General features: G+C 55.1%; 1 protein-coding gene across 1 annotated transcript in view; it reads left to right on the top strand.

Moving 5' to 3' along the window:
- SHMT1 (serine hydroxymethyltransferase 1) overlaps positions 1 to 11,690 on the top strand; it is a 64,590-nt gene that overhangs the window by 19,263 nt on the left and 33,637 nt on the right. The window lies entirely within an intron of this gene.

The raw sequence follows: 11,690 nt of genomic DNA, 5'->3' as shown, positions 1-11,690 counted from the left end.
TATTAGCATCACTGATGCAGAGGTCACGGTCTGAAGACGCGAACAACATAGACCATGAAGAGCATCCTTTATTAGAGGAGCTTGAGAACAGGTGACAAAGCCCAGCACACAAAGCCTCCAGGTGCCAAGGTCTCCTGAGACCTGAGGACAAGAACTGTGACCAGCACCTTGGTTTTGGCTCCTCTGCACCAGTCCCTGGCCCAGGCACCCTCAGCTCCCTGCACACGCCATGAAGGTTGGCAAAGCCAAAAAGAGCCAGGCTCTGCAGCAGCCAGAGGGGGATTTTCCCAGCCAAACTCACCAGACACAAGCTTCAGAGAGAGCCCCATGGCCAACTACAGCTTCAGACAACAACCAGCTGTGTTCAGGCACCTCAGTTAATGCAAAGGCTGCAGCCACCGCTTGGATCCGCTTGGGCGGGCATCGCGCTCCTCTGCCTTCTTGCTGGCGTTATTGTCCCTCCTGCAGGAAGTATCTGCCCTCCCATGTGTATCGTGTACATAGATCTCGCTCATCCAGGGCTCGCCCAGGACCGAGCTCTGCTTTTGCACAGGGGAGCAGCCTTGGGACCGGGCTGGCTGCAGGTCCGGAGCTGCTCCCACCTCCATAGGAGAGCTCCCGTGTGGTCAATGCCTGCCCGCTGAAGCCGACTGCTGCAGGGAATGGTGGGAATCACCTCAGGAGTGCCTCTGGAATCGCCCTCTGTAGTTAAATGCCTTCCTTTGAAGCTGGGACCCGACTTTTTGCCTCCTACTCCTCAGGGCCCAGAGCCCCGATGGCAGAACAAGGCTGATGAGCACCTGCGTGAGGCTGGGAGCTTGCTGCAGGTACAGAGACACAACAGTGCTGAGTGTGTTCAGAGAGGGCTGGGGATGAACCACGCTCACTCCAACCGGGATGAAGGCACGGCTCCATGCTCTGCATCCCCATGGAATCAATCCCCTGCAGCAGTGCCTTGTACCAGCATCACCTCCTGCCACGGTGGGATCCGTTCTGAAGCCCCCATCACAGCAGCACTGCAAGTTTCCCAGAGCAGGACTGGAAACGCTGCTTCACCATCAAACACTTGATACCATCCATCTCTCGGATGCATGGACCAGAGGCCAATATGTGGAGCAGCAATGACCACATAGGAGACCAGGGGGGATGCTTCGCAGCATCTTCACCCAAAGGCAGTGGCACAGGGGACTGGGGACACAGGGGAATCACAGACTTCCTTTAGGCAACTGCTCCAGGCCAAGGCCCTGCTGTGCATCTTGGCCACCGAACTGCTTAGACTGAGTCGTCTTATTTATTTCTGAGACCACAAAGCGGGCAGAAGGGGGGTTCTCCTGTCAGGGGGGTCCACGATGCCCCAGCTCTTACCTTTCATCACCAGCACGATGGCTCAGAGGACCACGATGAGCATCTGCAACGTGTCGGTGTAGGTGACAGCCACCAGCCCTCCTGCAGGAGAGCAAGGCACAGCGTGGCAAGGCACAGTCACTGGTGCCCGGTCCTCCAGCCCCAATAAAGCTGCCCGTGCTGGCAGGGATCTGCCTGTCATTGTGCTGTGACATTTGGGGATGCAGTGGGAGTGTGGAGGGAGAGCGGCACCCCATAGATGGGGAGGGGGATAGACAATAGCCACGGGAAGGGAAGGGGAGCCAAGGGATGGCAGGAGGGGAGGATGCAGCCCCAGGTCCCCATGCAGTCAGGAGGATGCCCATGAGCCTCTTTGGATGCTCCGGCAAGCAAACCGCATTCAGGATGCTGGTCTCATCCCACCTCTCCCCAGCAACATAGAACCAGTTAGGTTGGAAAAGACCTTTAAGATCATCAAGTCCAACCAGTGTAGAGGTTTCCCCTTCCTACACCCCTCAGCTCTCCCAACCCCACAGTTATTTTCCCAGGTGAAGCTTCCTGGGGTCCCTCTTGGCCATTAGACCAGCAGTATTCCTCCCTTTCCATCCCAAGGTCTCTCTGGACCTGTTGCAAAGCCAGGAGCTGCTCATGTAGCCAGAAAGCAATTACTCAGCACATGAGCAAAAGCATTAACAAGCAGTGGAACTGGAGGAAATGGGCTCAAAACTGAAGCACCTTCAACCCCAGTCCCCGACTCACATCCCAGGAATTCAGGGCTGCACCTTCTCCTCCCCAGGATTTGGAGGGATGTTCTTGGGATGAGGGTGATGCAGTGATCACACACACACACGCTGAAGTGCACTTGCATCACAACAAGCCTTGTGGGCAGGAAAAAACCCGAGATGGGATTTGCTTAAAACCAAAGTCTTGCAAAATCCACCCTGTTTCGGATATGCTTAAACTGAGTCCTGTTTTGATGCCTGGGATGAGAGAGAGAGGGAGAATCTACTGCAAGGGATGGAATGTCCCACCTACAGTAATAATCAAAAGGGCTGGCAGGGATGCAGGGTCCCATGGCCTAAGAGTGGGGCTGAAAGCCAGGAACCCACAATTTCCAACTCCAGCTCCATCATTGCCTCCAGATCCCTATGGAACCACATGGATCGCCCCTGCAAGAGGAATAGGCGAGAAATATTCCCAAGAGCTTTGCAGAGGGAAGGCAGCAAGTTGCACTGCAGGCAGGGCACGTGGGAGGGAAATGAACTGGGTAAAGGGCTCTCAGCCTGTAGATTCCATAGTAATAGTCCTGTAATAGGAGAAGCCCTGATTATCGCTGGTACAAATAGGTACACGCACAAGAAAGCACTTAACTACGAGATGGAGGAGGAGTTATTACAAATGGAAAGCTACAATGACAGAGCAGAGGTCAAGTATTGAGTCATTGCTTGAGCTGACGCTTGAAGAAGGATGCTCAGATACTGCCTGGATAGGGCAGGGAATGTGATCCCCATGGAGTATAAATCCCCAAAGACCTTCCAGGAGCAAAAAGTAACAGCAATAAAGCAAAAGCAGGAGTGTGAGCAGTGTGGTTCAACCAAAGAACTATTTGAGGCCAGCAGACACTGAGTACCCTACCTGCAATGGTGCAGAGCCCCGTGACCACCAGCATCAGGACGGTGGAGAGGTAAAGGTCCCAGCCCAGGCAGACTTGCACAAAGAAGGCCCCCTAGTACAGGTCAGTCTGTGCGTGGAAGAGGAAACACAGGGGCTGGGGAAGGTGACATCCACTTCCTAGAGAGCACCCAAGGGCTGCCCCAGGAGCAGAACAGCAGGGAAGCGATCAAAACCATGGGCACAGCAAGGATGTTGTGTTGCGTGTGCCAACAGGATACCTCCAAAGGCAGGTCTGAGGCTGGGGTCCCGTATGGGACCCGTATGGTGCTGCTGCAGATGGGTGTCACAGGCCACCTACCTCCAAAGAGCAGCACAAGCAGTTCCAGTCATCCGTAACTGGGCTCAGTTGGATGCAGACAGTGGGATGGAAGGGTCAGAAAGGGGATGTTTTGGAGCATCAGTGCTGCCACAGCCTGCACCGTGATAGCCCTCTGCAGGATCAGACCCTGACCTGAGCTACCTCCTTGCTGTCCCGAGTACCTCCAGTTCCAATGCCCTGTTCTCAAGTTGCATCTCACCAGGAGAGTACAGAGCCCTGGAGATGGGGCTGGTACCAGCACCCCTGTGCTGGTTCTGCACCCCAGGGGTGGCTGTAGCTAGGCAGGAGTCACCCTCCTGGCACCCATGCTGCTGGCATGAGGCTGCCAAGGACCAGCTCCCCCATTCCTTGCTCTAGCTCAATGGTCTGGGCCATCAAACCACTCAGAAGGGTGGCAGGAGCCTAAAGATGCTGCTGGGGCAGGAGGGGCAGGGACTTTGGGGTGCTGCTGGTACCTGATGGATAGGGAAGCTTTGCACCACCTCACCTGAGCCATTTAGAGGTGCTCAGGTGGGTGCTGGTGAGGCAGAGGAAGGTGCTCCCCTGATCCCTGATGGCTGCAGCAGCATTTCAACCTCTGCAGCCGCTCCATGGTGAGGAGCAGACATGGGCAGCCCCAGCATGGAGCCCAAAACCTGCTCCTCAACAAGAAGCCACCTCTTTGCTGAGCATCTCTGGGAAAGCACCTCCTGGGTTTGCACCGATGGGGAAGTCAAGGCACGGGCAAGCGGCAGGAGATGCTTTTGGCCCTGAAGGAGAAGCCCAAAGGTCCTACACCCCGACATGAAAGAGCACAAATGCATCCTCCAGCAGATCCCCTGGCCTTTGCAGCTCCCCTTGCAGAGCCCCTGGAGGAGGTTTGGGGTTTCTGCTTAGCCATAGAAGAACAGATCAACTCCATGACCTGGACCGGCCCCATCATCTCCTGTTAATGCATCCCACCCCATAGGGATGCCAGGAGCACGCGCAGGCCTGCAGCTCACTCAGGTACCACACTGTTGGAGATGATTGACACCCCAAAGTGACCAGCATTTCCCACCCATGGGAGGGCTGCACCCACACAGGGAGGTCTGGTCATGCTTGGATGGGAATGAGATGGGAAGCGGAGACTCTGAGCTGGGGCACAACAACAGCAGCAATGCCATGGCAGGGAAGGACCTGGCACAGCAGGCAGTGCCCGTGCCACCACCATGTCTCCACTCGCAGCTCAGCCCCAGTCATCCCCAGTGCTCTGCTGGGGTATCTGCACAAGAACCTTGTTTGGAGAAGGAAAGGAGGCCAGAAGGGGCAGGAAGAGGCAAGGCAGCTCCCACACCCTCGCCCGGAGCCGTGACGGCTTCCCACAGCCAAGACATCAGCTCTGGTTTGACGTCTTTCTTCACACACCTTCCAGAAGCCACCCCCCAACCAGCAGAGCTTTCTTGCCTGGTCATGCGGGAGCAGTCACTTGGGATTAGTAATGTGGAGGATTGATGCCGTTTCCCATCTCACACCTCTGCCCTTCCTCCTCCCAGCGCCGCTCCAAGAGCCGAGGACCAGCATCAGGCGATGGAGAAGGGCCAGGCAGGATCATGCAATGGAAGAACCGGGTTGTGTCCCATCCATCAGCCATGAAAGCCAGCACATATCCAGCTCCAACACAGTGTGAAAGCCTGTTCCCTAGTGGGTAAGGCCACACCGTTAGGCATAACGTTGATTAAATCACCAATTGAACTGACCAGAAGAGCACTTAACACCGTGATCTTGAGGATCTTCATTCAGGGGCTGTTCCACACTGTCTGGACCAGGCTTTACACCACAGTCATTCCTGCCATTCCCAAGGGAGGTACTACATGTCCTCAGCTGCACTTGGGCTTGGCAATGTCTTTGGGAGAGCCCTTTCCAATACAGAGGCAATTCAGGCCTGGAATGTCCTGCTGAAGAGGAGCCAACTCATGTGCAACCATGCCACAACCTCTACCAGTGGCTCCTCTGCTGCCTTCTCACCACAAATGCAATCCAACCAAAGCTTGACACCACAGAGACCGCCAAGTAATGGTGCTCTGCAGGAGGACAGCAAAGCCATTCAGGCAGTGCAAGCTTCACCCACAAGGCAGAAAAGCCCCAACCAAGAGCCTTCAGCCTCTCAGTGCAACCTAAAGCGGGGACCCAAAACATCTTAAGCCTCCCTAGCACGGTGTCAGCATCCTTGGTGTCTTCTGGAGCTCCCAGCATCCCTCTTGGAGGGATCCATCACTTGTCCTCTCAGCACCAGCCAGAAAGCCATAGCCCGCCATAGAAGACTATGAGCTTCTCCAGCAACCCTTCCCCAGAGCCCAGGTACAAAGACTCAGCCCTGGAGAAGCTATTTCATAACTGCTGCTCCTGCCTTTCTCAATGCTTAATCATTTTTGCAGTCGTCTGCAAATGAGTCTAAGCCTTTGCTATGAGGAAGCTGAGGTATCCCCACCTCCCTTCCTGCTCATTCTGCTTAGGGTGGGAAAGAAGAAAAGCGCATGTGAGCGGGTGCTTAATAAGACATCCCGAATGCAACAACAAGCTCATTAAAAGCAGGCATGACCTAGTCATAAAATAAGTCCTTTCAACTGTAAAAGGAGAGGAGAAGCCTTTGAAGTCAGGGCTCGTAATCCAGCAAGATCCCTGCCTGCACCGGTGACCTCACTTGGAAACTCGTTCTTACCCAACAGCGGGTAATGCCTTCCCAATGAAAGCTGGCTGTAGAGACAGCTCGGATTTAACAACTGGTGAAGCCAAAGCCTCGGCAGGACAAGGGACCCGGGGTACAGAGGAGCCTCTTTGCCAAGGCTGGGATGCCTGTGCCTCTCCTTACGTGTCCCAAGCCAGTGGGGACACCATCTCCGAGCAGGACCCTAGAACACAGGAGGTTGAGGTCCTCCAAAGGGTAAACTCCAGGAGAGGAGGGACCATCGTGCCCATGGCACGGGGGTTGGAACTGGATGATCTTAAGGTGCTTTCCAACCCAAACCATCCTATGATTCTATCATCTTCCTGCCCCAAAGGAAGAGCCAAGGCAGCAGCACTGCTGTGTGTTTCACTCTCATCCCATGCTGCAGTCTCCACCAGGGATGGGACATTGGGACAGGCTGGCAACACCCCGCGTGTCTGCAGGCGTTCATCCCACCCAGTGCTAGAAACAGGCATTGTTTGAGTGATGTACCGTGAATGGAGCCGAGATAATCCCCTCACTGGGTCGATTGCTCTCCTGTGGCATCCCGAGTGACTCAGAGCAGAGCAAACTCATCAGACCAAACAAAGCGGAGCACTGGCTGAGAAAAGGCACAGGAAGAGGCACCAGGGAGTGTCCACCAGGCTCCACACGCAGCGTTGTGCTGACAAGGGCCAGGAGAACCGCAGAGGTTCCCATGGGTGCAGGCACTGGGCAGAGGTCATCGACAGGTTCCTCCGTGTTAGGCAAGGGGTGACTCCACAGCGGTCTCCCAAGCTAGGGATGAACTCAGAGGACATCCATCCCTCCTGGGCAAAGCCATGGAGAGGCTGGAATGCAAAGGGATGTCGTACATCACATCATGGCGTGGGAGAGCACTGTTTTGTCAGGGAAGAGGGGATGTCTGTGACAGAGCCTCAGAGACAACCACCCTCAAACTACCACTGATTTCTTTCTCTAAACTTAGAGCAGCAAGAGCAAACTATCCCACCAGAAATCCTATCCCAGCTTCCAGCCTTTCCCTTGAAACAGGAGGGATTCACACCAACTCCACAGACAAGGATGCTCCAGCATTTCCTTCAAGCTCCTCCTGGGTCTTCATCAGGGGCAGGGGAGAGCTGTCTCCTGAGCAGCACAAAAGAGGGAAGGGACAGCAGTTGACTGGACATTAGGACAATTAGGGAATAACCGGTGTCACTGCCTAAGCTTGCAAATGGAACTGGTGCTGCAGAAGCCACCAGGCTGATTTCAGGAGAAATCCCATGGGATTTTCAAGCCATAAGGGTATAAAGAACACCAGTTTTATGGGAAGAATTCCCTCCAGCACAGCAGAACATGATTTTGCAGAGGGAAATACAGGTGGCAACCGCACCAGCATCACCTCTGCCACGCCGACATCCCTGTGTCAGCAGGGACATGGGGCTCCCATCTCCCCTGCAACCTGCTTTTTAAACCCAAAGCACTGTGCCTTGCCCAGGAGCAGCTCATGGGAAGGAGATGGGGGGGACATCTCATCACACAGCACTGAGATGAGGCAGGGACAGCCTCTCCCTTCGCATTAAGCACTGATGGAGGAGCCGTCTGTGAGCTGCTCCATCCTCTGCATCCCTCTGAGGCAGACCCAGAGCATCCCCCCGAGCTCAGCCCGGGAGGACGGAGGAGGATGCAGCAACGCCGCGATCAGGGAGCGATGCTGCACCCAGCCGAGCGGGGAGCTGCGAGCACGGAGCCAGGCGCTGAGCGCCGCGCCGTGGGGAAGCACGCGTGGGACCTCCTGCCCTCAGCCACTGCTCGCAGAAACCCAATGCGAAAGCGCGGGTCTTGCAGCCAAGCACCCACAAAAGCCTGTTCCTGTCAGGCAGCGCAATGCAGAGCGCAGCAGACCCCGGGTCAGACCCTGCAGGACGGCTCCCTCCGGCAGGTTTGCTCGTCCGGATGCTGCCTGTGCTGTTTGCTCTTGTCTCGGCCCCCCAGGGCTGTCTGTGCCCGGCTCCCTCCTGCTTGCCCCAGGTCTCTTGTCACAGCCTCTTGAGCGGTTTTACCACGGATAAACTCTTCTCACAGCAGCAAAAGCCCCTGAAAATCAGACACTTTCTACACGGGTTTGGTCATCTTACAGCTGCAGGTGTTCCTTTCCTTAGAAACCCCGTGTGTCCTACAGCAACAAATGCATCCCCAGCTTCCCTGGCTCTGCCAGGTCCAGAAGGGATGCTGTAAAGCATCACTGCCAGAGCATAAGGAAAACCCAAATGATGCAACTCAGCCTGTGAGCACATTTCACCCACAGCCTCTGCTGCAAGGTGGGTGCACCGTGTGTCTGGGAATCCTGACACACAGCCATACATCCATCAGGGCCACCCGGACACAGGCGTCACTGGTGGATCTGTCTGTGAGCACACAGGGTGCTGCAGACAGCATCTGCCCATGAATCCCCACCTCTTGTCCTGCTCTCTCCTGGAGAACCCTGCAGCAGCTTCTCTGCCCCTTATTTGAGGTTTGAGCCCCAGGATAACCTTTGGATCAGTAGCAATCAGTCATGGCTTTGTCACACAGCTGAGGGGGAGCTATTCACAGAGGTCTCAGTGAAGATGGAGAGCAGGAGCGTCAGACCAGAGAGGTACATCCAGATCCTCTCCCCTCCAAACCTTCACTGGAGGTGCTTGGGCATAGTGACCATCTGCCATGGGAAAAAGAGAGGAATCACTGCCCTGTCCAGGCCCCCCTCCTCTGGGGATGGTCCCAGGGAAGGCTGTGTTCCCAGAGCAGAGCCTCACAGCCCTGCAGGGAGCAGGGGCCATGGCCAAGGCCATGCAGGCTGAGGGCAGTGGGACATAACCAGAGGAGACGTAGACAGGGACAAACACCCAGGCAAGTGCCAGCAGAGCTTAAGTTGCCTGTTGGGAAGGGAGAACAGGGCACAGGCAGAAGGTGACACATCCTGGTGCAGCTCAGCATTGACTGCAGTGCTAGACCCCAGTCCACCACTCTTAGCATGCTCCTGGCTCACCTCCAGTGCACATTTACATCCCCAAATGACTTCAGACAGCAGGCAGGAGTGCATGAGATGATGGTGGAAACCCCCCTGACATCCCCAGCCATTTCCCACTAACTCCCTGAGCACCAAGCAAGCCAAATGCTGCGTTTTTTACTGCAGAACCCAAGGACTTTGGATACAAGGTGCAGGGAAGCAGGGATCTGGGTCAGGAAGTGGGGTCTGCAGAGGCTGGACTAGCCCTTTTCTCTGAGCACGTGGACCTGAGCTGGCTCCAGCCTCCCTGTACATGTATCAGACCCAGGCTGGAGAAGCTGAGTTAGCAGGGTTGTGTTAATTACCCCTTGCACTGCTCCTCCCAACCTTGCAAGACCTTGTGTGAAGCCACCTACAGCGACAGGGCTCGAGGAACTCGTTTCCTGGCTGACACAACACGGCTCTTACCTTCCACCCGAAGCTGGTGACGGTGATTTCCCCGGCAGCACCGGTCCCAGCCAGCCCAAAGAAGAGCCCCAAGCCCTTGCTGCTGGCAAAGAGGGAGGCACTGATCTATGGAGGAGCAAAGGAGGTGCTCTGGGTGCTTGGGCTCCCTGCAGCTTGGCATAAGCATCATTCCATCTGGACCTAGGAGTGCAATGCCCAAGGGATAGGAGGTGGCAAAAAAAGGTGTCTGAAAAGGAGCAGCAGAGCTCAGATTTCTCATCACTTCCAGAAGCAAAGTGTGGACAAAAATACAGCAACTCCATCGTGACCCAGCAGCGTGCACTCACATCCCAGAAAGCCAGACCTTGGAGCAGCTCCCAGTGCCTAAAGGGGCTGACAAGGGCCTGTAGGGACAGGCCAAGGGGAATGTCTTTAACCTGCCCGAGGGGAGACTGAGATGAGCTCTTAGGCAGAAGCTCTTCCCTGTGAGGGTGCTGAGGCGCTGGCACAGGGTGCCCAGAGAAGCTGTGGCTGCCCCATCCCTGGCAGTGTTCAAGGCCAGGTTGGACACAGTGGCTTGGAGCAAGGTACTCTAGTGCAAGGTGTCCCTGCCTGTGGCAGGGGTTGGAGCTGGATGAGCTTTAAGATCCCTTCCAACCCAAACCAGCCTGGGATTCCGTGTGTTGTGAGGGACATACACATATTTGCAAGATAACCCCCAAGGACTGCTCCAGGTAGCCCTGAGCCCCAACAACCAGTGCTTTCCCAATTCAACTCATCTGGGCATTCCAGGTGGGTTTTGGATGGACTTTCTTGGCTTTAGGAAGATGAGGAGCCATGTGTTGCTGCATTTGCCACTGTTTGCGTTGCACACCCTGCCTGAAGGTGGCCTTGTGCAAGAAGCCAGTGCCAGACACACCAAGCGTCTGTCACTGGTTACCTCCAACCAGTCTGTCAAGATCATACCAAAAGAGGGGGAAATGAAGGACACCCACGGCTTGTTGGAGGCACCAGAAGCATCCAGTTTGGCTCCATTGACTCTTCCCCAAGTTCAGAGCAGCTGATGAGAAGAACCAACATCCTTTGTGGAATAAGAAGGGAAATGCAGCTCCGAGGACACAAATCCTGGCAGGAGGTGGTGGTACAAGGTAGGGGAAAGCATGGTGGAGAAAGCAGGGGCACCAAAGAGGGAATTTGGTGGTGCTGGGTGTCCCAGCCTGTCCCACAAGGAACAGTCTTTACTTACTGGCCACCGGGCCATGTCTCTGCCAGCAAGGAAACAGCCACTGATGGTGTTCCTGTTCACCCTGCGTGAAGACTGGGAGGAGAAAACATGAGCACGGAGCAGCCTTTCCCTACAAACCCAGACAAAACACCAAGGAATCGAGGACCGAGACTCCCAGACAAGAAGCCAAGAGACAGGAGACTGGGGATAATTAATGGGAACTCTGCAACTCCAGCTTAATTACACGAAACAGTGGCTGCATCCCAAGTACCTGGAGCCATGAACAGCAAAGGAGGCACCCCGAGAGGGGGAAGCACAGGGGATGTGCCCATCCTTCCGCCATCCCGAGCAGACAGGTTGGCTAATGGGGACCAGTTTTGGCTATGGATTTTCTGCAAGGCAGAATAAATGGCTCTGGAGATCCCTCATCTGAAAGCTCAGGTAGCCAAGGGCTTTTTCTGTGAAGCAGGGTATTTGTCTCAACACCCTCTAATAGACAAGCAGCAGATCTGCTTACAGCCAGCAGGCCGGAGGCCAGGGGAGAGGTTTGTGGTGAGGTTAATTCCACCTTGGTCTCAGGTTGTAGGAGTCTTTCTATAGGGAGTAAGAGAGGTGGAGGGTTTGTACAACACACAAAATATGAAGCAAGTGCAAAGTACAAGAAAATCATGGAATGGTTTGGGTTGGAAGGGACCTTAAAGCTCATCCAGTTCCAACCCCTGCCGCAGGCAAGGACACCTTCCACCAGAGCAGGTTGCTCCAAGCCCCGTCCAACCTGACAATAATAAGAGGCTTTCCAACCCCATGCAGAAAAGCCAGACCTGAAAGAGAACCTGTTCAAGTAAAGCAAGCAGAAAGGAAGCGGAGAAAACATTCCTGCCCATATTCCCACTGCAACGTTTAAGGAGAAATAAGCTGTTATGGCAACAAGGTCAGCAATACTGAACTGCTGCAAGGGGCTGAAGCAGCCCTTCATCATTCCTCCTCCTCCATCCCCAGCCTTACCACAGGCACTGAACCAGTAACT

Source organism: Pezoporus flaviventris, unplaced genomic scaffold (genome assembly GCF_033815535.1).
Source record: "Pezoporus flaviventris isolate CSIRO_AGI_PZ_B2104156 unplaced genomic scaffold, CSIRO_AGI_Pfla_v1 ptg000078l, whole genome shotgun sequence".
Lineage (NCBI taxonomy): Eukaryota > Metazoa > Chordata > Aves > Psittaciformes > Psittacidae > Pezoporus > Pezoporus flaviventris.
This window is presented reverse-complemented; position numbering and strand designations above follow the sequence as displayed.